Genomic DNA, 6,579 nt, shown 5'->3' with positions numbered 1-6,579 from the left:
GCTCTCCAGCCTTTCCTACAGGTCAAGAAATTCTCGTCGTCGCGTTTTATCTCGACGAACTTGATAAGACCATCGTCGCAGCTGGCGACGTCATAGAAATACTCAGGGGCACAGTGATAATTGCCGTCCTCGCCTGGGAAGCCGACATTTGGTACGGGCAATGGGATTAAATCGATGATAGGACGCCCATCGAACAGGTTGTGGAGAAGGAGAATGCCATGCTTGATATCAACCCAACCCAGTGAGCTTGCTTCGGCCGTGATCTGCCTGGAGAAGTCGTGCCTGCAGCACAGCTGCTTCTGGGAGTCCGATAAGTGCGCATGGGATGCCTCCGCGGCCCTCCATGCCCGCGTTTTGGATGACAAGACATGGGCGTCAAACCGCCATACGTCGTCCTCGGCGGTCGAGTTGCGGTTGAGGAAGGCCATGGCATAGTGCTCGTGGTCGCAAGTTAGGAGGCCCAACTTTTGCCAGGCGAAGAACGTGGGGAGGGGCTGCGGGCTGTGTAGATGAAGTGGCTGGAGCCCAAGGTTAGAATGAACAGGACGAAGGCGGCCTCGGCACAGAGGAGTCAGGCTTGGTACTCATACTTGAGGCCGGGGCAGTTGACGGAGAAGTAGGAGATGCCCGGCGGGTCGACGAGCCAAAAGGTCACCGCGACCGGCTGGCCCTCGCTCGTGTGGCTCTCGGCGGTGGTCGTGTTCCGGTGGTCCGAGATGCGAGCCGCCTTGCAGAGTAGGGCCTGCTGGAATTTTTGTCTATTTGGGCCTAGCCCAATAGCAGTTTTAGAAATTCCTAATAAATCCTAGAGGCCCAGGCAGCCCATTAGTGCAAGGCAAGAGGTGGAACTAAAGTTTAGTCCCACATTGCTAGTTTAGAGAGAGTTGGACCTCTTTATAAGGGAGTCTCTTTCCACACTTGTATGAGCATGAGAACAAGAGGGACATCCACGCGCGCTCCTCCTCCGCCGCCCGCCTCACCACGCCTCGTCACGACGCGCCGCGGGTTGCGGGAATGAGCCGAGCCGATGTCTAAATTTTTGCCACGCACTACGGGTATACGAAAGGTCACACGAAAGCTGAAAAGTTTTTGCGATAGTGGAGTTTGAATGCGAACGGTGCAACCCTTCGGCTGCTAGCTGTTCGCTTCATCTTCGTCTCTTCGTTTCACCTCCCGTCGCTGCCCTCTCGCCTCCTTCTCTTGCGCCTATAAAAGGGAGGTCGCTCCTCTCAGAGAGACGCACCAAAACTCATTCTTCCTCTCGCCACCGGTTCCTGAACACTACGCTGCTGCTACGATCTTCCTCATCCTGGCTTGCGGCATGCACCGCAGCTCGGGACAGTAGGCCTCCGAAATCACACCTGTTTGAGTCCTGTACGGGAGAAGGGTGATAAGGTTTTTGGGGAGCGCTCTGCGCGACTACTGACTTCTTCGTCACGGACGCCCCAGACTCTGAGGACTACTTCCTCAACGACGACTACTTCCCCGACGTCGACAACCTCCTCGACGACATGGAGGACACCGGCCCCAAGTCCAGTGCCTCTGCTCCGGCTGCTGTCTCGTACGTGTTCTTGTTTTTCCTGTTAGAGGTCCTGTCACAGTTCCTTGTTCTAGTGTTTGCCCTAGACATGTTAGGATCTACCTCATATATGCATCTTGATCTATTGTCTTCTTTAGAGATGATCGGTTCTAGCTCATATATGCAGATGTTATTTACCTTCTCTTTGTCAAATCGCATGACTTGTTTTATCACTGCTATACTAGTCATGCTTTATCTAGTATTTCTGTTAATAAAATCATTCGGTAAATTGCTCATATTTCCAACATTCCAAAAACCATATTATAGGCAATTTACCTATGGACCCGAAGGTCTGTGGTAAACTACTCACAACTCATCGGAGGGGCTATGGTGTTGATGTAGAAGCCCTCCATGGTCGATTCCCCCTCCGGCGGAGCGCTGGCGAAGGCTCCAAGATGGGATCTCACGGATACAGAAGGTTACGGCGGTGGAAATTGTTTTTTGTTGGCTCCCTGGTTGTTTTCGGGGTACGTATGCTTATATAGGAGGAAGAAGTACGTCAGTGGCCGCTCGAGGGGCCCACGAGACAGGAGGGCGCGTCCTGTAGGGGGGGGGGGGGCGCCCTACCCTCTCATGGCCGCCTCGGCTGCTTCTTGACTTGCACTCCAATTCCCCTGGATCACGTTCGTTCCAAAAATCACGCTCCTGAAGGTTTCATTCCGTTTGGACTCCGTTTGATATTCCTTTTCTTCGAAATACTGAAATAGGCAAAAAAACAGCAATACGGGCTGGGCCTCCGATTAGTAGGTTAGTCCCAAAAATGATATAAATGTGTAAAATAAAGCCCATAAACATCCAAAAGGGGTAATATAATAGCATGGAACAATCAAAAATTATAGATACGTTGGAGACGTATCAGATCTCATTGGTACTCTTGATGTGGAAGAAAAGGCGAGAGCAAAGGACAACCATGCTCGAGGTATTGAGGGAGGTTCCAGTGCCAATCTGGTACAGAAGAAGAACTTTCAGTCCCACACGTTCAAGAACAAGGGCAAGTTTGATGGTAAAGCAAAGTTTGATGGGAAGAACAAGGCTGTGCATCACACAAACTTCAAGAAGAAGAATGACAAGAAGAAAGGTGCTTGTCATGTGTGTGGAGATCCTGATCATTGGGCTCCTAGTTGCCCCAATCGCTATGACAAGCGTCATCCCGGGAAAGGCGGAAAGACCGCTAATGTTGTCATTGGAGACACTGACATGAAGGATGCTGGGTATGGTATATTTCCCACTATTCTTTCAGTATGTCATTCTCCTGATTGGTTGACTGACACGGGTGCTAATGTGCATGTATGTGGCGATATTTCCATGTTTTCGTCTTATCAGAACGCAGGGACTTCAACCGTGCTGATGGGCAACGGTTCAAGTGCTTCTGTTCGTGGTGTTGGCACGGTCGATCTAAAGTTTACTTCAGGGAAGATCGTGCGGCTGAAGAACGTGCATTATGTCCCCTCCGTCAATAAAAATCTTGTTAGCGGATCTCTTCTGTGTAGAGATGGCTACAAGCTTGTCTTTGAGTCGAATAAATTTGTAATTTCCAAGTATGGAACCTTTGTTGGTAAAGGCTATGCGTTAGGAGGCCTGTTTCGTTTATCCTTATCAGACGTTTGCAATAAAGTTGTTAATCATATTTGCAACAATAGTGAATCAAATGTGTGGCATTCACGTCTTTGTCATGTTAACTTTGGTTGCATGTCGCGACTAGCGAAGTTGAACTTAGTCCCTAGTTTCACCACTCTCAAGGGATCCAAGTGTCAAGTGTGTGTGCAAGCTCAGCAACCACGTAAGTCTCATATGACTATGGAAACAAGAAATCTTGCACCACTAGAACTCATCATTCAGATTTATGTGAAATGAATGGTGTTTTGACAAAAGGTGGAAAGAAATATTTCATGACGTTAATTGATGACTCCACTAGATACTATCATGTGTATCTTCTGAAATCTAAGGATGAGGCTCTGAACTATTTCAAGATCTATAAAGCAGAAGCGGAAAACCAACTTGATCGAAAGATCAAGAGGCTTAGGTCCGATCGTGGTGGAGAGTATTTCTCAAATGTATTTGATTCCTTTTGTGCGGAACATGGTATAATCCATGAGAGGACGCCTCCCTATTCACCTCAGTCAAATGGGGTGGCCGAAAGGAAGAACCGTACTCTAACTGATTTGGTTAATGCCATGTTAGACACATCGGGTCTCTCCAAGGCATGGTGGGGGGAGGCGATATTGACAGCATTTCATGTCCTAAACCGAGTTCCCACAAAGAACAAAGAGATAACTCCATTCTAGGAATGGGAGAAGAAAAGGTTAAAGCTCTCTTATCTACGAACCTGGGGTTGTTTGGCGAAAGTCAATGTATCAATTCCAAAGAAGCGGAAGCTGGGACCAAAAACTGCGGATTGTGTTTTCCTGGGATATGCTTTTCATAGCATTGGTTTTAGATTCTTGGTTGTAAAATCTGAGGTACCTGACATGCATGTCGGTACGATCATGGAGCCCGACAGTACGATCATGGTTCCAAAGAAGCGGAAGCTGGGCAATTTTTCCCCTTTGCTCGTTGTTTTGACCTTTTAGCACTGACAGTAGTTCCCGACCGCTGGGCTTGGAGATATGTCTGTTCAGTAATGCGCTCATAGTTGGTTCTCGGCGGAGACTTTGGTGGTTTCCTCAGGGCATCGATAGTGCGCTTTGCTTTCACCGGATCTACCTTCTCCTCCGGAGGTGGATGTCTCTTTGCTTTTACCCCTTCAAAGAACTCCTTCACGTGGGCCTGCACAATCGTATCGTTTTCCTCCTCGGACCTCTCGTACGGTAACTTCTCTAGAGGCTTGAGAGATGATGGACCGTATTTGTATTGCCTCCCGCCTCTGGTTGTGCTGCTAGACGCCGGAGCAGACGGAGCGGCTGCGGCGTCTGTCTTCTTTCGTGCTTGCTTACAAGGCGGAGGAGAAGGAGTACGACGTGCCGGAGCAGCCGGGGCAGCGGCGGGTCTCTTCCGCCCTTGCTGGCGAGGCGGAGAAGGAGGATGCTGCTGGCTGCTCGGGAGCGCCGGCGCAGGCGGAGAAGGAGGCGGAGTGCCGCCATGCGCCGGAGAAGGAGGCGGAGTGCCGCCACGCGTGCCTTGATCGTCACTCGCCGGAGGAGGAGGCGGTGGAGGAGGCGGAGTGCCCTGACTCGCCGGAGCAGGAGGAGGAGGCGGAGGCGTCCAGTTCAGAAGGTTTATGAGCTCCTTCTTCCATAGGCATGGAGTCTTCAGAGCAGAACCCAGCCTAGTCTCCCCTTCACCGTTAGGGTGGTCAAGCACGAGGTCCTCAAATCCCTCCGTTATTTCATCGACCATCACCTTAGCATATCCTTTTGGAATCGGCTGGCAGTGATAAGTTGTGCCGGGTCCACTAGGATAAACTTGGCCAACAGCCGCCTTGACCTTCAAATTCATCCATCGCGCCATCATGTGGCAATTTTGAGACTCCGTGATACCATCCACGGGATAGCTGGCAGGAGCCGTCAAGACATGCTCCGGCTGAAGCAGCTCGGTGGAAGCCATGCTGCTTCTCCGCTGAGATGGCGGGGTAGCTTCGGGGGAAGCTTCGGCATGTCGTTTGTTGCGATCTGCTACTTCTCGTTCCTCTTCTCGATCCTCTAGCCCCATTACCCTTCCAAGCAGCGCCTGCATTTGGTCCTGCTCCAGTTTCTTCCTCCTCTCGTGGGTTTTGTAACCCCCTGCGTCCGGAAAACCAACCTTCCACGGAATGGAGCCTGGCGTGCCTCGTGTCCGTCCAGGGTGCTCGGGATTCCCAAGGGCCATTGTGAGCTCGTCCTTCTCCCTGTTTGGAAGGAACGTCCCTCGCTGCGCTGCATCGATATAGTGTCGAAGGTTCTTGACTGGTGTTTGCAGTTGCTCGTCCGTCCACTGACACTTCCCTGTTACAGGGTCCAAGGTTCCTCCAGCCCCGAAGAACCAAGTCCGGCAACGGTCTGGCCAGCGCATTGTCTCTGGTTCGATCCCTTTTTCAAGCAGATCATGCTCAGCCTTGGACCACTTAGGCCGGGCTTTGAGGTAGCCACCTGACCCCGTGTGATGGTGAAGCTTCTTCTTCGCAGCATTTTTCTTGTTTGTCTCCGACATCTTCTTACTCTTTTCCGATGTCTTGTGGGCCACAAATGCGGGCCAGTGATCTTTGATCTTCTCATATTTGCCGATGAATTCTGGTGTCTTTTTTTCCTTGACAAACTGGTTCAGCTCTTTCCTCCACCTCCTCATTAGGCCTGCCATCTTCTTAAGAGCACAAGACTTGATTAATTGCTCTTTAACTGGCTTCTCCGGATCCTCCTCTGGCGGTAGGGTGAAATTTACCTTCAGCTCAGTCCAAAGATCTTCTTTCTGCATATCATTGACATAAGACACCTCAGCGTCTTCATCCTTAGCAGGCTTATACCATTGCTGGATGCTGATCGGGATCCTGTCCCTAACAAGAACCCCGCACCGAGCAGAAAATGCCTTTCTTGTCCGGATGGGTTCAATTGGTTCGCCATCGGGCGCGATTTCTATGATCTCAAACTTTTCATCCGAGCTCAACTTTTTCTTCGGGCCTCGTCTCCTTACCGAAGTTGTGCTCGATCCGGAGGGCTAGAAATTATAAGGAAGAAAGACGACAGTAATTAATATGTGTACATATACCAAAACAATGGATGCATCAATTAACTAGTCAGCACGGGCTTAACTAATATATATATACCTGGCCGGACTCAGTTAGGTGACCGGAGCAGTCAGCATGGTCTCCTTCGTCTTGTACCTCCATTGTGCCACCGGAGCCATCATGAACGTGTGACGCCCGGGTAATTAAGCTACAGTAATCCCCGCTAATGATGCCACGTCACCTCGGTTACTGTGGATAAACTCGCGTTAGTTCGGAACCTAGTTCGAATTTCAAATTCAAAATCGAGCAAACAATAAAAGTTTTCAAATATTAAAATTTAAATGTTCGGAGTGGACCAAATAAT

Source organism: Triticum aestivum, chromosome 3B, assembly GCF_018294505.1.
Source record: "Triticum aestivum cultivar Chinese Spring chromosome 3B, IWGSC CS RefSeq v2.1, whole genome shotgun sequence".
Taxonomy (NCBI): Eukaryota; Viridiplantae; Streptophyta; class Magnoliopsida; order Poales; family Poaceae; genus Triticum; species Triticum aestivum.
The sequence above is the reverse complement of the archived record's forward strand: the minus strand, read 5'-3'. Positions refer to the sequence as shown.